This window comes from Giraffa tippelskirchi, chromosome 10, assembly GCF_054371585.1.
Source record: "Giraffa tippelskirchi isolate mGirTip1 chromosome 10, T2T-mGirTip1v1.2.pri, whole genome shotgun sequence".
NCBI lineage: Eukaryota > Metazoa > Chordata > Mammalia > Artiodactyla > Giraffidae > Giraffa > Giraffa tippelskirchi.
The window spans coordinates 29,925,641-29,947,576 of record NC_137284.1 but is presented as its reverse complement, the minus strand read 5'-3'; the positions used below and the strand labels follow the sequence as shown (position 1 = coordinate 29,947,576).

The window sequence follows — 21,936 nt, the reverse complement described above, 5'->3', positions numbered from 1 at the left end:
ATTCTGTTTTTAAGTTTTTAAGGAACCACCAAACTGTTTTCTACAGCAGCTGCACCACTTCACATTCCCACCATAGTGTACAGGGTTCCAGTTCCTTCACATCCTTGACTCACTTGTTGTTTCCTTCTTCTTTTTTTTTTTTGATGGTAACCATCCTAGTGAACGTGTGTTGGTATCTCACTATGGTTTTGATTTGTGTTTCCCTAATGATTAGTGAGGTTGAACATTTTCTCATGTGCATATTGGCCATTTGTATGTCTTCTTTGGAGCAATGTCTGTTCACATCTGCCTCTTTTTTACTGAGGTAGTTTTTGCTGTTGTTGAGTCATAACAGTTCTTCACGTATTCTAGATATTAAGCCCTTATCAGATATATGATGTGCAGATATTCTTTTTCCCAGCCTGGGTTGTCTTTTCACCCTTTTGACTGTGTCCTGTGAGTCACTGAAGTTTGTAATTTTTTTGTAGTTCGGTTTACCTGTTTTGTTCCTTTGGCTACCTGTGCTTTTGGTGTTATATTCAAGAAATCATTGCCAGATCCGACACAGAGCTTTTCCTGTGTGTGTTTCCTTCTAAGAGTTTTATAATTCTAAGTCTTACACTTAAGTCTTTAATCCATTTTTAGTTGATTTTTGTATACCGTATAAAGTTTCATCTTCATTCTTTTACATGTGGTTATCTGTTTGTTGAACAGTTACATGACACCTCATTTTATGTGCATGATACTCTTGGGATGTTATAAAGATCTAACAGATAAGAAAACAGAAGTTGAAATATGCCTGGAGACCCTCTAAAATCAGGGCCGTTTGTAACCTAGGCAGGCCAAAGGCATAAAGAAGAAGAAGAAGACTTTTATGTTATCAGTATAAACTAAGAAGAAGACAGAAATGGAGTGAGAGGGGAAGAAATTGCATAAGCAACCAGCCTTAAACAGAACTTAGGGGTGGGCTTCAAGTTCACACAAGACTCTTGATGCTGGGAAAGATTGAGAGCAGGAGGAGACGGGGGCCACAGAGGATGAGATGGTTGGATGGCATCACTGACTCGATGGGCATGAGTTTGAGCAAGCTACAAAAGATGGTGAAGGACAGGGAAGCCTGGCACGCTGCAGTCTGTGGGTCGCAAAGAGTCAGATACAACTGAGGGACAGAACAACAACAACAATTTCTCCACCTGCCCTTTTTTTCTTTCCTTCCCCATGTGACTGTGCTTCTCTGATTCTCTTAAGGTAGCTCCTTCAGTTTGCCGATTCTTTTGAAATTCTTTTTAGAGGCTCATTTGTAGCTTGTCCACCATCTGCCCCAGCCTGTTTCCCTTGTGTCACTCCTCTCCTGCCATGATGAACCCCTACTCGAGCTGTGCTGGTTCTCACTGCCGCCTTTACTCCCCATGGTCAGCCTCCCTTGAGTGCACTGCTGGGTTCCTCCAGGGCCTCATACTCATCCCTGTGTCTCCATGGCAGGTGGCACAGTGCTAGCCACAGAAGTGGGTGCTCAGTAAATATGTTGAAAAGATGACTAGGCAGACAGACTTTGTTCATCTGTAATCTTGAGTGCATAATCATTGTATTCATATTTGCATTGATACCATCTACTCATTCATAGTGATGATGAATGCGTAGTCATTCAGTATATGCTTTATGTGTTACTTTCAGGGTTTTTAAAAGATCATGTGCCATAGTTTCTGCCTGCCATTGACTGCAGTCAACTTAAGAGAAGATGAAATGCTTTTATATACACTTCACTATTCTGTGTAATATGTAGTCCTTGCAGCAGTCAATGAGTGCCAGGGAGGACTGGTCTTATCTCCATTCACTGTTGGGATGTTGCTGCTGTTGTTGTTTAGTCCCTAAATTGTGTCTGGATTTTTTGCAACCCCATGGACTGTAGCCTGAAAGCTCTTCTGTCCATGGGATTTCTCAGGCAAGAATACTGGAATGGGTTGCCATTTCCTTCGCCAAGGGATCTTCCCAATCTAGGGATCCAACCTGCGTCTTCTGTGTCTCCTGCATTGGCAGATGGATTCTTTACCTCTGGAGCCACCAGCAAAGCTGAGGGATTTGGCTGAAGTCATACAGGCAGAAGATGATTGAGGTGGGACTTGAACCTGGGTGACTGACCAGACAAGATGCTTAACCACTTTAAGCGTTCATCCACAAATTGAAGGCAGTATCATGTACTTCCTAGGTGGTTGTGAGTATTGAAAATCAGACAGTGCCCATGAGTAAAGAGTTTAGCACAATACTGGCACATTGTTTAGGTGCTCAAAAGCTAACTATTATTATTTGTCTCTGTAGCTGGTGTTTTGTCCCTGTTGAAACACACTGAGTATTTATTACTTTGGAAAAGAGGTTTGCAAGTCCCATCACAGTGGTTTTGTCTCCGTTTGTTGGAACTATTAATAGCCACCCCTGTTCACGTGTGAGTCCTATATAAAATTCCTCATGTGAGTCCTGTCTGACTCAGGCGCTCAGTGAATGTTGATTCCTTTACTTCCCTCCTGGCTTTGTGCTTTTATGAGCGAATTACATGGGACTTGATACTTCTAAGTCCGGAGGCTAAGGAATAATCCAGTTTGGAATAGAACACAGACCCCCTTCATAATTTCCAGACTGTGAGTTCTTTTCAGTTACTCTGCACTCTTCCCGGCATTCCTTTCACATTTGTTTGTGCGTGTGTGCGTGTTCGTGTGTGTGTGTGTGTGTGTGTGTGTGTGTAGCAGTAGTAGTAGTAAGTGAATTTAGATTGGTAGGGTCACCAAGCATAGTAGAAGCTAGTCTGTACCAGCGTCTTATTTTCAGTTTGTAGAGGCCGCCGGGCCCTTGTGTGATAAATGGTGCTGTTTGAATTAAAATGCGACTAAGGGTCTCTTCAGTGTTTCTTGAATTAAGTTTATTATGTGTGCTAATTTGTACCTAGAGGCTTTTGTTGTTATTTGTTGTAGTGACTGTGGCAGTAATGAGCCTGCTCCCAGCATAGCTTGGCGCGTGCCCCATAGTCGGTCTGTTTGCATTTGGCAGGACTCCATGGTGTGTGTACCCTGAACAAATGAATCAGCCTGTTTGGGGGATGGGGCTGAATCACAGGGAGGCTGCTGGTGCTGTGAGCCACAGTGACCCTGAGATGGGGGAATCCCAGACAGTTCTTGTTCTGTTCCGACCTGGATTATTCTTAGCCTCTGGAGTATCAAGCCCCTTGTAATTCACTGATAAAAGCACAAAGCCGGCAGGGTAGGAGTAGGGGAGGGATCGGTGCAGGGAAGGGGCGAGAAAGGGAATCATTCCCTAAGTACCTGAGTCAGAGAGGAATCACATCAGGTGCTTTCCTTAGGGCTCACATGTAAAGAAAGCAGGAGTGGCTATTAATATTCCCAGCAATCCAGGATTCTGATCTGGTCTCAGGACTATCTGCTTTATAGTAGTGGGTAACACTTTGTTTATCCGGCAGCTGCATTGATCCAAACATTTGGAGAACTTAAAAAAAAAAATCTTCAAAGTGATCCCAAAGCCGACACATTAATGCTTACACACATCTGATTCTCTTTACAACTTTGTGAGATAAACAGAGCAGGTGATACTTTCTTCATGCGCCTTTGAGAGGTCATGGCACTTTGCTGGGATTACACAAAAGATAGACTAAGAACTGAACCCCGTTTTTCTGACAAATCACCACTGAAAGCTTCTCTAATTATAAGATTCAACATAAAGACATCCCTGGTGGTCTGTGGTGAACACTCAGTGCTCCCAGTGCAGGGAGCCCGTGTTTGATCCCTGTTCAGGGAACTAGAACCTGCATGCCACCACTAAGAGCTCGTGTGCTGCAAAAGTCAAGATCCTGCAGGCTGAACTCAAGAGCCGGCATGCCACAGCGAAGACCCTGCACATGGCAACCAAGACCCAGCGCAGCCAAAAAAGACAGATTTAACACAGAGCAGTGTATTATTGCAATGCAGGAGACCCAGGTTCTAGTCCTGGGTCAGAAAGATTCCCTGGAGAAGGAAATGGCAGCCCACTCCAGTATTCTTGCCTGGAGAATCCCCATGGACAGAAGAGCCTGGCAGGCTATAGTCCATAGGGTTGCAAAGAGTTGGACATGACTTTGAGACCAAACCACCACAGAATGTCTTATTTTAAGTTCCAGCTTCTGCCACCCTCATCAAGAGTCTTAATACTTCAGATCTAAAAAAGTTGCAGGCATCTCTAGCTGAGATCTGAGTTTAAGAGAAGAAGCCTTAGTTAGCAAGAAGGGCCCAGAAGACAGAGTCAGAAATCCTGGCTTTGACACTTCGTAGCTTTTTATCTATTCTTAAGTTTACTTAGCTGCTTCATACCCCAGTTTATTCATCTTTAAAATGGGATCAGAAATAGTAACTACTCATAGGATGGTTGTAAGGATGAAATACATATAATAAAGTGCATAGTTCAGTGCCTGACATAGAGTAAATGAATTTAGTTATTATTCCTAAGCTGAACACCCCACAGCTCGGAGAAAGCACAAAACAATCTTCGTCTTGCCTTTCCCGTATTTTCTTTTCTTGTTTTTTTGCACTCTAATCCTTGGTTTATTAAACACAGCCTTTTTATTCTACACAATAAAGTACAAACACAACATTATCTAAAATGCGACAAAGTTGTAAAACTCAGAACAGAAAATTTATAGTACTGACTCTACATTAAAAGTGAAAAAGGCTGCCAAGGTAACCTGTGAGACCACCATGGATACCAGCCCAACAGGAGGTTCCGTGATGACCAGACAGAGCTGGCTGTCAACTCGCTCACCATTTTCAGAGAGAGAAAGGGAGCCATGGGGTATGTGTGCATGCATGCACACACATGGGTACACGTGAAAAGACACATGTACATTTTGGGGCAGATAACAGTGGGTATGTGATCCTAGAGGTCAGGAGAGGGCTCGAGCAGGGGAGCAGGGCCAGGCTAACTGGAAGGGCAGCTGCATAAAAAGCACACTCTTTCCTGAGGGACCCTCCAGACCCACAGGCTAGGGCCTGACCGGGCCACCAGATTGGCCCCAGGTCACCTGTGGGATGGAAAACCCACTCCCAGGCTGGGGCTGAACCATCACCTGGAGCCCTCTGCTCATCCCTGTTGGCTTTGCTGCTAAGCTGAGTCTCGGGCACCAGATGCGTGGGAGCCGGCCAGCCAGAAAACTAGAGGGCATCTTAATAGGCAGGACCCCAAAGCAACAACCCTTCTGCAGCCGGAACTCTGCCGCCAGGGGAAATGTGTTGGTTGCTGCCCACACCTTTGAAGCCTTCCCAAGTGAGGGATTTCTTTCCCACCGAGCCTCCTTTGGCTGGAAAAGTGACAAAAGTGAGTCGCGTGAGACGTGAGTCACAGCGGCAGAGCTTCAGCAACCCTGCTTGTCGGGGCGGAGTCGGAGCTGGAGCGGCTCCTGTCGTGGCGGCGAGGTAGGGGGTAGGACCACCACACACAGGGACCTGCATGCCCGAGGGGGCCGTGACCTTCTTCTGCACCATCAGGGTGAGCTGCACCACGTGGGAGGTGGTGGTTGCATTCTCCTGGCAGGGCTGAATCGCCTGGTGGGTGGCTGAGGCCAGGGGCCCAGCCCAGCGGTGACAGTGATCCTCCTGGCCACACATTTGTCCTCCATCCGTGTGCTTCAGTGGATTCATCTGGATTCTGGGCTTCATCTGGATTCTCATACTGCACACAGGCATAGCCTTTAGACAGATGAGGGTGCATCCTTTCTGGAGGCATGTCAATCATTTTTATTTTCCCGAAGCTGGAGAGGATCATCCCGACGTGATCCCTGGGCGCATTCCTGGTCAGCTTCCCAGTGTGCTCCTTGGTGGCTTTAGGGCAACGGCTCCCTTTTCCTGTCCTTTCCATCTCCCTTGGGTGGTTTCCATTTGGAACGGGAATGCCTCCTGATGTCCTGTCTACACCGGGAAGGAGTGCCACCCGGGGTGCCACAGAGCTGCTGGTGCTACGGGGTGTGCTGGAGCTTCCTGAGCGGCTCAGTGCTGAAGAGGAGCTGGAGGAGAGCTGGTGCTGCCGCTACCACTGGCAGCGCTGTGCCTCTTAAGAGTTCTGTCCCCACTGCCGGCCTTCTCGCTTGCATCTTTGGAGGCCCCTTTTTCTTTAGAGCGATCCTTGGACTTCTCATCTGAGCAGTCTTTGCGTTTGGTAGGAGGAGGAGGCCTAGTGCTCGACTTGTTACCATTTTCTTTGACTCCCAGAGAGCTCATCTTTTTCACTCCTGAGAAATCCATCCTCCCTTCTAAGGTGTTCAAAGCAGCACTGGCAGCTGCACTTGCCTGAACTCACTTCTGACTTGGTTCTGAGGAACGATCCCTCATCAACTGCAGTTTACCCCAGAGTGCAGCATCTTCCTGCCACCTCAGCCTCCTCCCTCTCCCCTCAACCGCAGAGGCTGGCCTTTCTGTTTTTTCTTACTAAAGAACTATAGGGAAATAATCTATCCTTTCCACTTTCCTCCTCCTCCTTTTCTTCCTCCTCGATGGGACAGCCTGGCTCAGAGCTTATATTAAACACCGGGGGCATTCATTTGCTTATGGCATTCAGTGGGTTCAGGGCATCTTATTAATGCATAACCTTCTGCTTTGTAGACATGGAAAAAGAATTGTTTCTAAGCCTGGAGTTGGGAGGGAAGTCAGTATTCTTAGTCATTTGCAGCACGGCACAAAGCTGATTTCTGTAATTGAGCTATGGTAGGAACCTCTCTGAGGACCCACCATTCTCTGTCTGGTTACCTCCTCTCCCTCAGTCCCATACTCATTGACTCATTAGCAGTCACTCCCCAATTCCTGGGAGCTTCCCAGGTGGTGCTAGATGGTAAAGAACCCCCCTGCCAATGCAGGAGACATAAGAGATGTGGGTTTGATCCCTGGGTCAGGAAGATCCATTGGAGGAAGGTATGGCAACCCACTCCAGTATTGTTGCCTGGAGAATCCTCATGGACAGAGGAGCCTGGAGGGCTACAGTCCATGGAGTCGCAAAGAGTTGGACATGACTGAAGCGACTTAGCATGCACCCCATTACCTGAGCCTCCCCGCCCCTCAACCCTCATGTGACTTGAAGAGAATAAAAACCTGTGTTGGTTAAAACTGTCTCAGTAGAGCAACAGTGACCTTCAGTTGGTTTCAGCAACCCAGTCCTCAGGAGATCTTGTATCAGAGCCTTAATCTGTCTCTCCACAAAGATGGGAGGTCTGGAGAAGCTAAGAACCTTCTTTTCTCAAGATGTAGAGGGGAACGTCCCCAGTCCTCGTTCTACCTTGAGAAGAGACTAAAGTCAACAGGGATCAAGGTGGCAGAGACAGGTAGGTGTCAGGTTACAGTGGGTTTCAGCCAGTGGCAGTACCACACCCTCCGGGATGTAGAAATGTGTGTGTGTGAGGGGCATGGGACAGTCCTGCATAACAAAGACTTGCCCCTCCCAAAATTCCAACAGAGCTCCACCTCTCCTCTGAGAATCAGTTGGGGCAAAATTCCTACTATTAATATTTCTGCAAGTAGAAAAGCCAAAATGGAGAGTTATGATCTGTAGTTGGGAACCAGGCCCAGGCTCCAGAACGTGTGGTTTAAGAATAGCTTTACAGAACAGATTTAAATTAGCTCACAGGGAAAGGGAGAGTATTAATAGAAACCCAGATATTAATAGTGACAAGTCTAAGTTAGCCAAGAAGGCCCGTGGCTTAGGACATGTAGCATTCAACCACCACTTGTCTTGAGTCTTGTGCCATGTGTTATAGCTGCAGCTTCATGTATGGAAAAGGGTCAAGGATGTACATCCAGGACTACAGGTGCATGTGAGAGTTGGTGGTGTTCACTAAGCATCCTTAGTGACTGAGTTGGAAAGTTAACTTTTCAAAGTTAGGAGTTTATATATGGATACCGTACCTAACTTTTCTTAAGAGTGTGTGATTCCACTGGCCACTTATGTCTCCTACATAGACATCAGGAGATCCTTTTTTACCTACTATGGTCTCTTGCACTGAATTATGGCCAAATACAGGGATAATAAGCACATGTTCCAAACAATTAGAAGATAAGGTTTATATTTGTACATAACATTTAAAAATATAAACCTTGCCTTATTTTTTTCTCTCCATAACCATGTTAAGTAGGTGGCTTTCATTCTGTTTTACAGGTGAGAAAACTAAGACTTGAAGAGGTTAGGTGACTCATTGGGGTCATACGACTATTAAGTGATGCCAGGAATTTGAACCTACATCTTCAGATTCTAAATCCTGTTTAGTTTCCACTGTACCGTGCATCTTTTCTCTCTCTGCCCTCAAGAAGCTTACAAAATACTTCTGCATCTGAAGTAACATGAATAATGTTCGTGATGAAACTTAGAGCTGTTATGAACCAAAGACTGCTTACTTATAATCCTTTTAGAGAAATTTTCTGGTCTAATTTCACTCTGTGTTGATATTTTAGTAAGTGTATAGGTTTTTATTTGGCTTGGATTGATTTATTGAGATTAATGACTCATATCCAGGTTTATGGAAAGCTCATTTCAGTTTAGGATACAGTAAAAGTTGAAGGTTCTAACAAAAATAAAGTGCCAAATTTCTGTAGAGGTCAGGCATTATGAATAGGTGTAAGGTTTTTAATATAGGAATATGCAGTCTAGATGTTAAACTGCCAGACTTGCTTCTGTATTTTTGACTGCTACAGTGGAACATTATTTTCTCAGAGAAGGGTTAAGGTCAGAAATGGTTGGTTTCAATCACAGAGCTTTATTTAGAAAGGAACCAGGGTTGAGCCTGGGACATGCTTGAGGAACCTGCAAACTTTTGTCCTGAAGTCATGGAAGAGACTGAGACTCTGGGAGAGTCTAGGGCCCTAGAGGACCCTATATCACAGAGTCGGGTTGCCTCAGGATGGAAAATTATCTGAGAGCTGAATTTTTGATTCTGATATTTATTCAGCTGCGTTGTTCACACAGATGCAGGAAGAGAGGATACCTAGAAATGAATGGAATAAGTGGTTTCTACCTCTTAAGATGAAAAGATCCTGGTTCTTCTATTTCCTGAAGTGGTCAGTACACACTTCCACACCTAGAGACAGCTCTGAATCAGCTAAGTGACCAACAGTAGCTTGTAAAGTAATAAGGCTTCAGGGCCCCAGACCCCCAGTGTGCCACTTCCCTGTCCCTGTGAAATGCTCTGTACAACATTCAGGATTCATTCAACTCCCATCTCTCCCATCTGATAACAGTCTCACATCTTAAAGTAAATATAAGTTGTTGTAGACCACTTCTAGGAAATTTTTGCAAATTAAGAGATGGGATGGTATATATTTATCAGGTCCCTATGTATATCAAGGGCTTCCCTGGTGGCTCAGATGGTAAAGAATCCACCTGCAGTGTGGGAGTCCTGGGTTCAATCCCTGGGTTGGGTTTGATGGAACCTGGGTTCGAGCCCTTCTGGAGAAGGGAATGGCTACCCACGCAGTATTCTGGCCCAGAGAATCTTCATGGACAAAGGAGCCTGACAGGCTACAGTTCACAGGGTCTCAGAGAGTCGGACACGACTGAGTGACTTTCACTTTCACGTATATCAAGTATACATAAGATTTTAAATTTTGTGTCATTTATACTTCAGGCAACTTGATAAAGAAAGGATATTTCTTCTCAGCAAACACTGCTCGAACAGCTATATATTCATGTGGAAAGACATGGACCATGACCCTTACCTCACTCTGACCCAAAATGGATCATAGACCTAAACATAAAAACTAAAATTATAAAACTTCTACAAGAAAATGAAGCAGAAAATCTTTCTGACCTTGAGATAGGACTTTCCTAGGTAAGGACTGTAAGATACAAAAAAGCCTCAGCTACTTAAAAAATGATAAACTGAACAAAATTAGACATTTGCTTTTTAAAACACACTATTTAAAAATAAAAAATAAAAATTAAGTCATAAACTGGGAGAAAATATTTTCAATACATATATCTAACAAAGGACCATAACCAAAATATATATAAAGAACTCTTAAAACTCAATAATGAAAAGCGATTTAAAAATGGGCAAAAGATTTGACCAGACATCACAAAAGAAGGTAAACAACCAATAAGCACATGGAAAATGCTCAGCATCATTAGTTATCAGGGAAATGCAAATTAAAACCACAACGAGATACCACTACTTACCCGCTGATTGGCTCTGATGGCTAAGTGTTGTGGGAAACTAGAATGCTCACAAATTGCTAGTGTGAACTGAAAAATGGACAACCACTTTGGAAGACAGTTGGGCATTTTCTTATAAAATTAAGTGTATGCTTACCATGTGACCCAACCATTCCACTTATAGGTGTTTACCTAAGAGAATTGACATTTTCACAAAAAGGCTTACACATGATTATTCCTGGCTGCTTTATTCACAGTGGCCCCAAACTGGAAGCAATGTCCATTAACAGGTGAACAGATAAACAAGTATGGTAACTCCTTAAGATGTTACACTATCAGCAGTTAACAATTAAAAACTGATTCATGCAACAGTCTAGATGAGTCATAAAACTTTATGTTGTACATAAGAAGCCAGGCACAAAAGAATATTTACTATATGGTCCCATTACTGTGATACTCTAGAAAAGACAGATCCTTGGGATGATGGAAGTATTCTGTCTTGATTGTGATGGTAGTTATATGGTGTATACATTCATCACAGCCCATCAGCCTGAACTCTTAAAATCGGTGAATTTTATTGCATATAAATTATATACCTCTATAATATCGATTTAAAACAAGGGGGAAAACAAAAAGAAACGTTAGCTCCAGAGGTCATTCTTCTAATGGTGTACACTGACTTATAAATTAAACAAAAGCCTTTCCAATAAATCACATGGAAGCCAGAGAGGAGTCTCTGTATGGGAATGTTTTTTCGGATATACATAGTTCAGGCAGCTGGATTGATGTAAATGAGGGCTCCCAGGAGGCAGACAGGGCATTTATTTGAACACCTGGGTTAATCTTTGAAATTGGGTTCAGTCTGTCCTTCCATCCTTTGAATTACTTCCCTGCTTTTATATTGAGTGCTGTGATTAGGAAACAGAAGCCAGGCTCCAGAAGGGCCCCACGCCTGGTTCATCTTGTACCTTAAGAGTAGCTTTTCCATATTTGCTTATAACCAGCCAGTTCCAGAAAGCACTGGATCTTACGCTCTTATTCTTGTATATCCACAGTCTGAGTACCTCAGGGAGAGTCGCTCTGGTACAAGCAGGAAGCCCTACTTGACATTTCCAACCCTTTCTCTTTTCCTGGGGTCTTAAAATGTCAGAAATTGGAGGTAAGTTGAGATCCAGAAAGTCAACACTTGTGCTTTACTAATGGGGAAACCATGACTCAGAGCATAAAAGTGTTCTCTCCATGCCCAGCTAACTGACTAGAGACAGAGTTAAAAGGATAACCCAGAGCTCCATGATCCACTTCTTTCTGCAGTGTAGCTCACTAAATTATAACCACATTTAATCAACTATCGTGAATGATGTAGTGCAGTGCTTCTCAAATTGGGGTCCTTGGGCATTGTTTATAGAGTTGTGTGGAGTTTGAGTCCCTGGACTGCACTCTAGACCTACTGAGTCTGAATCTCTGTTGAGACTAGGACCTGGGAAGATCTACCTATGAACAGGTGTCTCAGTGATCCTGTTGACCAGTGATCCAGTTGATCCTCAGTGACCACTGTTGCTTAAGAAAGCACGAAACCAGGTCTTTAGGGAAGCAGAAACCTGTGAAGTCTTCTACTCTCTCTTCCTTGGAGTTGGGGAGATGCATGAGAGAAGCCTTTGTCCTAGCGGAAAGGAAACAGTTTAACTATATTTGTGGGCCTTATTTGTCTACCCTTTCCCTATCTTTGCCCTCGTTTTCCCTGGCAACTTTTGCTTAATTCAAAGCATTAAATACAACTCAGATCAGAACACTGAAGGACATGAAAGGGAAACCCTTCAATGAAATGACCTTTGTTCCTCCAAAATGCAAAGGGTTGGCAATGATTCATTTGCTGTTTTCTCAATGGGAGAGGTAATTTCACTAATGGATTCCCTGAGTCCTCTGCAGAAAGACTGACCTGGTCTTTGGGGAATCAATCTCATAGAATTCAGTCAATGTAATCACTGATACAAGGCTCTTTGGTTTCCCAGATTGTGACCCTCTCCCTCTCACACGTGTCAAATTCATTTTACTCCTTTGTACAGGATGCAGTAGAAATAGAATGGGTAGAATGCACTGTGAGAGGTCAGAGAATTGTGGCTGTGGGTCCCTTCTCCCCCGTAAGTCATAACACAAAACCTGCTTGCTCAAGCTGGAAGTCTTAGAGACTTCCTTTGTTCTTCCTCCTCCCATATCCCACGTATTCAGTCCATCACCAGAGTCAGCTATTTCAGCCTCTGAAATATATCTTGAAAGTATATATCCTTTGCCACTGCCTTGATCCAGACACCAGTTGTCTGTCTGAGCTCCCTGCTCATGCTCTTTCCACCCTGCTCTTCATTTGCTACAAGCCAGAATGATCTGTAAGAAATGTAAAATATGAAAAAAATGAAAATCCATCCAGTGGTCTCATGTCTGTTTATTTAAAAATACAGAAGTATATGGATTAGGGTGTGAAAGTTCTCTTAATCTCTTAAATACCCATTCTCTCCCCAAGAACCCATTGATAACAGTTTGAAATGCTTTTCTGAGCATTTGTAAGACACTGTGTGTGAGTGTGCAGGTGTATACTATGTATGTAAACCATATGTACACATGTATATGTGGTGGTGTGCACATATATGAATCCATAAACATACAGGGTTTTTGATATAAGTCAGATCATACCCCATTGTTCTTGTTTCTTCAGTTCTAATGTATCAGTTTATTTAATATACCCCTATTGAGGGATCTTGCTGTATTGATTTTAAGTTGTCTTTTTTTTTTGTTAATATACTTATTTATTTATTTGACTGCACTGGGTCTTAGTTGGGGTCTTAGTTGTGGCACATGGATCTTTAGTTGCAGCATGTGAACTCCTAGCTGCAGCATGTGGGATCTAGTTCGCTGACCAGGGGTCAAACCCAGGCCCCCTGCATTAGGAGCACAGAGTCTTGGCCAGACCACCAGGAAAAGTTCCAATCTTGTTCTGTTTAAAATAATAGCCGCACTTCATAAAATGACCTCCCAGGCTTCATTATGCTGTGTCCCTGCCCCGTCCTCCTGATAGTTTCCACTGTTGTCTCTTTGCTTCAGCCATGACCTGCTGTCAGGTCCTCCCATGAGCCAAGTTTTCTTTCTCCTCAGGGCTTTTGCACATGTTGTTCCCTCTGCCTGGGCTGCTCTGTTAGGTACATGACAGTGATTCCAACATGATGGACTGGGTCCTTGAAAACACACACATCCTCTGATACCAAGCATTACTTATGCAATGAATAAATGTTTTACGTGTTTATATTTTTAAAAAATATGTAGATATTGTGATTAGTAAAATAATTGTATTAATGAATTCCTAGTGGCATTTGTTTATTAATAAATACTAAAATGTATATTGGGGTTCCTTTGTGGCTCAGTGGTAAAGAATCCACCTGCCAATGCAGGAGACGCAAGAGACGTGGGTTTGGTCACTGGGTCAGGAAGATCCCCTGGAGTAGGAAATGGCAACCCACTCCAATCTTCCCTGGAAAATTCTATGGACAGAGGAGCCTAGCAGGCTGTAGTCCATAGGGTTGCAAAGAGTTGGACATGACTGAGTATGCACACAAAATGTATTTTATTGTTCTGTGGAGGAATTCTCAAAATTTTTTTAAGATTTTTTTTATGTGGACCGTTTTTAAAGTCTTTTTTGAATTTGTTACAGTATTTCTTCTGTTTTATGTTTTGGTTTTTCGCCTGGGAGGCATGTGGGGTCTTAGTTCCCCAACCAGGGACCGAACCTGCACCCCCTGCACTGGAAGGCAGGGTCCCGACCACTGGAGAGGTCCCTCAAATTTTTAATTTTGTATCAAAATTTATATTGAGAATGACTGACCTACAGGAAATATGTAAAACCCAGCATGTGAAACCCTACTTAAAGCAGCCGCAAATCACGCTTGTAGCCTTCCTTTCAGTGGTCACCTTTCCATGCTATTTTTTATCCTTCATCCTCAAAAACATAACTTTAATGCCTTTTCCTCTTTAATGCCATTTTTATTCACATTTTTGTGCCTTTTTTGTTTGATGATTTTACTATTTAAAATGCCTCCTCAAGACTGGGAGTGGCATACACACACATACTCACTATGTATACACACCCTATGCACACACACTCTATGCACACACACACTGTGTACACACACTCTGTGCACACACACTGTGCGCACACACTCTATGCACACACACTATGCATACACACGGCACACACACTCTATGCACACATACTCTATGGGCACACACACTGTGCACACATACTCTATGCACACACACACTGGGCGCACACACTCTGTGCACACACACTACTGTGTATAGAATAGATCGCTAATGAGAATCTACCGTACAGCACAGGGAACTCGACCCAGTGCTCGGTGGTGACCTGAATGGGAAGGAAATCCAAGGAAAAGGGAATATATGTATAATGTGACTAATTCACTTAGCTTTACAGCAGAAGCAACAAAACATTGTGAAGCAGCTATACTCAAATGTTAAAAAAGAAATATGAGCTACTTAGCAAAAAAAATTGATTAATTAAACCAAAATAAAATGCCTCCCAGAGTGCTGAACTATTGTCCAGAGTCCTAAGCACAAGAAGATCGTCATGTGCCTTGTGGAGAAAACACGTATTAGATACTCATCAGACTTGAGTTGCAGTCCTATTAGCCATGAGTTCAATATAATGAATGAGTGGTATATGTTAAATAAGGTGTCTTTACACAGAAACAAACATAAAACAAGATTATGTATGGATTATGTAAAGATAATGTGGCCAGAGGCTTGCAGGAATCTCACTGTTGAATTTCCTTGAGGAGAAATGATTCAGTATTTGCTAATTCAGTGTGTGTGGTGACTTTATAGACCATAACTATGGTGAATAATGAGAATTAACTGTACACGTATTATTCTCTTTTCCTGAGAAGTTCCTCCTCCAGTATTTTTTCTTACTGGAGAGAGTCAGCAAAACTCCTCTCATCCTTTGAAACCCAATCCAGGTGTCACCTGTGCTCTACAACATTCCATGACTCCTCCAAACAGAGTGCGCTCTGTTCATCCCTCTGTTGGAGCCCTGACCTCTGCACACTGAGTTCCCTGTGTACTGTACCTGCCTGTCCTTTCCATAGATCATGAGACCTTAAAGGACCTGGCTGGCGCTAGTAAGTACCAACATTTATCAACATTTAATAAATGTTGATTGAGTGACTGGAAGAAAAAGGGGAGTAAATGCTAGTGGAAAAGAAATTGAAAGCAAATGAAGTAGAAAATAGATTGAATAATGAATTTGACAAGAGCATGTGAAAAGGACCCCTGAGTTGTCATTTTGATAACAGACTGGTTCTGGGTCCCAGAATAGTTCATATGCTTAAAACCTGTGTTGATTAGCTAGTGCCCTAAATTGCCTGAAGTGAAAAGAGAGTTTGTTGAGTCACCTAAGCCAAGAAGGGAAACCTGGCTTCCGAATCATCTTGATTTAGGACTCACATTTAACCCAGGTCCATTTCACTCTGCTCTCTCTGTCTTGGTTGTTCTTAGAGTCCAAAGGGTGGTCATGGCAACTTCAGGCTCCTGCCATCCCAACCTTCTCACCAGTGAGAGAGAACGCCCACTCGGAATAACACAAACGAAAGCCCTAGAGCTGAATCTGTCTGTTTGAGCTGGGTTGGAGCACATGCTCTTCACTGAACCCATCACTGGATGAAATGTACTAACTAGCTTAGCTTAGGTTCCCATGATCTAACCCTGGAAGCTGGAGTCAGATTCACATAAAAGACGTGTGCTTTTCCATGCTGTCTTTTGTGTGTATGGTGTCTTGTGTACCATCTCACCCAGGAGAGAGATGGTTAGAATCCTGCTGCTGCTGCTGCTGCTAAGTCACTTCAATTGTGTCCAACTCTGTGCGACCCCATAGACAACAGCCCACCAGGCTCCTCCATCCCTGGGATTCTCCAGGCAAGAATACTGGAGTGGGTTGCCATTTCCTTCTCCAGGTTAGAATCCTAGAAGTGTTAATTAGCATCCCATAGACCTGAGAGGTTTTGTTTGTTTTCACCAAAAGAGGGGGCAAATAGACATTCTTTCCTTTTTTTTTCCTTTGGTGTATCTTTCATTGGAGAGTTATATAGTGCATAACATCTATCAAGCACTGTGCTAACTTTTGGAGATGAAAAAGCCCCTGACCTCAGAATACACCCATCTTACGGTAAGGTAAAGTTCATTCTGTGCCCGAGAAGCAAAGAAGGTTCATTAGAGTCAGAAATGTTATTACTCTGATGAATGAGTCGGGAGAATATAACTGTGATCCTCGGGCATTTGGACTTGTGGACTGGAAATAACTTTGGACTAAGAGCTGAGACCTCGATTCTTTCTAATCCCTCTATAGCCATCACCTACTGACTGTGAACTTGACCTTTCATAAACTCTGTGGCCAGTGTTTCTCAAAATGTAGTCAGCACTTCATCTGCATTAGCTTCTCCTTCTCTTTCTGGGCCTAAGTCCTGACCCACTGAACCAGAAGATTGGGGCTGTTATCTCTGCAAATTGTTTAAATTCGATGAACTTCTTTTCCCTCACCTGTAAAAAAGGATTTGCCTTGTAGCACAGGCTTGAGGATTAAATGTGAAAATGGATAGAAAGTACATGGAATATAGCAGGAGCTCAGCAAGCGCCTTTTTTCCCCTCCCCAGAGTATAAAGTCACCATGGTCCAAAGTAGTTGAAGGATACCTAGAGGAACGATAGCACGAAGCTTCTTTCTCAGGAAATGTTCCTCTGGAAATGTGTGGCTGTTACGGGACCTACTGGACTCTTACTGTTTGCTCTTAACTGTTATGGGGCATAAGTATGATCTACTGTTCTTCATGCTACTGTGTGCTGGGATATAGTTGTGTATCATGTACTCACAGGTCAGGTCAAGTTCTTCTCTCTTGGTGACCGTTTGAGCTAGAGCTCAAATCATATCACCACTTGGAAGTTACACCGAGGGAGTGATGACTGTGTGTGTGTGTTATAGGTGGGTTTTTTTTAATGTGTTTAAAGCAAAGAACTTTTTGAAGATTTTTTTTTTTAACGTCCCTGACTAGTAAGTTCATTTTATTGATATCAACCAGTAACCTCAGTTAGATTCTAGTTAATTAACTACAATTCTCACTTAACAGGGTTCTCCTGGTTTGTTGGCAGTTTTTGGCTTTACCCTCATCAGAAAGAGGGAAGTTGAAAGGACACGCCCATTTCCAGGAGTTACACAAAACCCTCTTCCAAGAAATGCCTTGACCCTTCTACAACTTTAGCCACAAGGCATGTGAGATTTGGTATCTGGAAAGATGGTTTGAGGCTCTGAGAAGTCCTTAGTCATCAAAGAAAAGTTCTGTTATCTTGGGTAGACTACCTAAGACAAAGCAGAAGATTCTAGAGTTTCAGAAATATTTTCAACTGTCAAGGCTGAAACTAAGGGAGTTCTAGTTAATACTTGGTCTTGGGGAGGATCATATCCCTCTGTTCCAAGAATCTGAATAATCTGATTAAATGAGGTGTTACCATGTCAGATTTTCTTGGTTAAAAATGTAAGGCTCTCCAGGTTGGAAGAGACCTTAGTCCCTTTCTGTTTCCTGATCCACTGCTTGAATCTCCCTCCCTCCCTCTAGTCTGGGTCAGGGGACAGCCAGTGAATCTTGCCCACCACCTCTTTTTCTAAATAGTTTTATTGGAACACAGCCACTCTTGTTTGCTTACAAATTGTCTATGACTTCTTCCATGCCCCTATAGATCTGAGTAGTTGTGAGAGAATGTCTGGTCTGTGAGGCTTAAAATATTTACTCTCTGCTCTTTACAGAGAAAGTTTGCCAACCCTGCTCTAGACTGACTCCTCTTTAGTATCTCTGAGGCTTAGTGGTTCTTCAGTTTCCAAAGGACCTACTTTGGACTACTCTTTTAGAAAATTCTTATTTACAGTGAGTAAAAAAAATCTACTTTTCTGTGGCATGCCCCTGCTGACCCTAGTTGAGCTTTAGTATGTGGGATCACCCAGGACGCATCAAATTGTTCTGCTGTGCATCAGCTCCTTGTATCTCAGAAGATGACAATCATGACTCCGGTCAGAACCTCACTAAATCCTGGTACCATTGTATTTCAAGACCCTTCACACCATCAAAACTGAGCACAGTGCTCCCGTGTGATCTGGCCAGTGTCAAGCTAAATTGGGGTCCCTCTAAGTATTCTAGGAGCCAAGTTCAATAGGAAGAAGTAATGGCTGCATTCTACATGGTTGGAGACCTTGGGATCTAATCTGAAGAACACAGACAGGTTCATGTGGGATATGAATTCTCCACTTAAAGCCAGAATGATGCAACTTCTGGGCCATGTGTACCCACGGTGCATGTCTGTGGTCTGGGTGGTTGTGAAACAGTTTTGTTTTGTTTTTTTACTGAATTTGGGTACAAAAGGAAAACAGTCACTTCTGTTTCAACAGAGATGGTAGTGGTGTTCTCTAAATCACAGATGCAAATGGAAGGTTCTTTCTTGAGGGTGGACCCTGATGCCATGTGCTTCTTTAAGCCCTGTCGTTGAGTAAAGTGACTTCGGTTGTCTTCTGTGCTCTTGTTCCTCTGCCATCGTCTCTCACTATTGCAGGCTGTTGCAACAACTTCTTAGTTTTCCTCTTGTTTTTCCTTTCTCTTGTTGGTCTTCCTCATTCTGCCAGTTAAGGGTACAGCAGTAGTAATCATTTCTCTACTAATCTGTTTGCTTCAGTGACTCCCCCTTATCAATAAAGGAAAGATTAAAAATTCATAGGATGCACCAATTAAAAACTAAATTTTAAAAAATCTGTAGGATGGTGTTGACTTTTCCAAGACCACCAAATTCTTCCTTTCCTCCTTCTTTTCTACATTCAGAGAAGACTATTCCATGTTCTCTGAACGTGTCTTATATTTTCCCATACCCAGGTCTTGGACATGCTATGTGCTCTATAAGAACTGACCTTTTCTCCTTCCTTCCCCAAACCATATATCAAACCCTACCTTCTTCAGTTCATATACATTCATGTTCATTTCTCTTTCTCCCTCTCCTGCCCATTCCTAAAGGTTTGGTTCTCTGCTTCAGTGGTCCAATATCGTATTGAATTTCCTTTTATGTTGCTTATAAAAAATCTGCTTTTTGTTTTAGGGATATGTGATCATGTCTTACCTCCCTGCATTGTTGTAAACATTGAAAGTTACTTGAAAGGAATGTTTAGGTCTTGCCTTCTTTCTTTATCCCTCAAAGCATTTAAGAGAAGTTGTGCTTATTTTAGTGAATATAACTATTGCCTTGTCAGGAACAGTTAAGTAGCAAGAAGAGTCGAATTGGAAGTAGATGATTTTGAATCCAACAGACTGGAAGAATCCTGATACTTCTAACTGAAATTCAGAGGAGTTACTGTTGTGTGGTATGGGGCCAGAAAAAGGACAAAATAACGCCTCTTACTGGTGAAAAAAATAAGTTGGAAATCTGGAAATCGTTCATAGTGATAACTCTTTTGCCAGTTACATAATCTCAGAATGTCCTTGGGCTGCTTTCGATTCAATAACTATGTTCTTGGGATGTGTCATGCAGTTTGGTCCTGGCTGCCTTCACACTTAATAACCATATTTAATTCTCAAGTCAATATTATTAGTTGTGTTATTTCCCCTGTCATATATTTGGTTATTAAGGCTTGAAAGAGCAAGACTCTTTTACCCTAATTTGAGGCTTTTACCCTAATCGCAAGCTTTGCTTATCACACTCTGAATCATCTATCTTATTCTCTCTTTACCTCGCTATCTCTTTCTCGTTGCTCTCCTTGTTTCTCTGCGCTTGTGCCCCTTGGTTGAGTTTTTGTTGATCTGAATTAATAGTGTTTCTTCTACCTGACTGGGTTATGCCAGGAATTAGCCATAAAGTGAAATAAGTCAAATTGGGTAAGTTGAAAGAAGCCAGTCACAAAAGAACAAATATTATGTGATTCCACATGTATGAGTAGTTAGATTCAAAGATATAGAAGGTCTAATAGTGGTTTTCAGGAATTGGGTGTAGGGAGGAATGGGAAGTTAATGTTTCATTGGTAGAGAATTTCAGTTGGGAAGATGAAAAAGTTCTGGAGATGGATAATATCAATGACACTATAACTGTATATATACTTAATGCCACAGAACTATACACTTAAATGGTAAAATTTATGTTATGTTTTACCACATTGAAAATCTTTCTCAAATTTTAGCTTAAAAAAAAACTAAGCCATAGGACTTAGACGTTGCTATACAGGTGATAGAGAGTCATTAGATTTTTGGATAGGGGAGTGGGAGTGATGTGATTGGAGTTTTTCTCTGATTGGAAGATTAAACTGGAGTCATTTATAGGCATTAAATTAGAATAACTGGTTAGGAAGCTATGAAAACAGTTCAGACTATAGATAGCAAGCACTTGAAATAAGGAATGCAGAAAGGCAGGCATGATCAGGGCTATTATGAATGATGTTGCAGTGAACATACTTTTATATGTCTGAATGAATAAACGTACAGAGTCATTTGAGGTGGGCATCTGGGAGTAGATACAAGGCCCTGGGGTGTGTGTTCAGCAGAGTAAACGCTGCTGTAGTTTTCCAAAGTGGTTATACCAATTCACATTCCTGCTAACAGGGCATGAGAGTTTCTCCAGTCTTCACTATACTTTTACTGTCAGTCTTTTTCATTATAAACATTCTGGTGATTTTGTTAGTGTTATAGATTTACATTTACCAGTGAGTGAAGAAGTTGAGATCTTTTTATGTATATTGCCACTTGAATATCTTCTTTTGTATAGTGTCTGCTCATTTTTCTGTTGAGTGGTCTTATTCCTGCTAATTTGTACACTTTTTTAGATGTGTTCTGAATATGCGACATATGTATTGCAAACATCTCCTCCCACTCTCTTGGCAGTACCTTTTGATGATCAGAAATTAAGTTTAATGTTGTATAATTGCTCACTTTTTCTCTTGTCTTAGTGCATTTTGAGTATTCAAGAAATCATTGCCAACCCCAAAGTCATGAACATATTTTCCTTTGTTTTCCTCTAAATGCTTTATTATTTTATCTTTCACATTTGGTTTTACAGTGATCTGAGATTAATTTTCACATATGGCATGACATAAGGATAAAGAATCTTTTCCCATCGTTATCAAATTGACCTAGTTCCACTTATTGAAAAGACAGGTTTGGCTTTGTTTTGTTTTTCTCCACAGTCCTGCAGTATCATCTTTTTCTTAAATCTAGAGGTGATGTATGTATGGGTCTCTTTCTAGATTCTTCTGTTCCTTTAGCCAATTAATCTATCTTTTAGGCTGTACTTTCAGTCTTCTAAATAGACAAGGCTTTCCTCCTAGTGCCTACCTTTGGTTATACCCAAATGGCCCTGGTAGTGAAAATTAAATTGTGCTCGTGCTCATGACACATGCTCAGTCATGTCCAACTCTTTGCGACCCCATTATTGTGCCCACAAGGCTCCTCTGTCCATAGAATTTTCCAGGCAAGAATACTGGAGTGGTTGCCATTTCCTCCTCCAGGGGATGTTCCCAGCACAGGGATCAATCCCGCATCTCCTGCGACTCCTGCATTGGCAGGCAGATTCTTTACCACTGAGCCACCTGGGAAGCCCAAAGTAAAATGTAGTATTTATTACAGGGTAACAAATTACCCTAAAGCTTACTGGCTTAAAGGAGAAATAAATACTTATTATTTAATGTGATTTCTGTGAATCGGCAATTTAGGAGCAGTTTAGTTTG

The 21,936-nt window shown here is 42.3% G+C and overlaps 1 protein-coding gene and 1 pseudogene across 16 annotated transcripts in view; one reads left to right on the top strand and one right to left on the bottom strand.

Annotated features, from left to right (window-relative positions):
* The window catches only part of GAB2 (GRB2 associated binding protein 2), a 174,570-nt gene that overhangs the window by 85,314 nt on the left and 67,320 nt on the right, over positions 1-21,936 (top strand). For 3 of the 16 annotated variants that reach the window (XM_081537589.1, XM_081537593.1, XM_081537587.1), the window contains one exon: positions 11,196-11,299. The exons of 9 other annotated variants lie outside the window; for them this stretch is intronic. The gene's annotated coding sequence lies outside the window, so the exon portion shown is untranslated. Of the gene's footprint in view, positions 1-2,456; positions 2,613-11,195; positions 11,300-21,936 lie in introns of those variants that run through there. 4 more of the 16 variants (XM_081537591.1, XM_081537594.1, XM_081537592.1 and 1 more) reach the window with 4 other exon arrangements.
* LOC145523862 (uncharacterized) lies at positions 5,366-6,251 on the bottom strand (annotated as a pseudogene).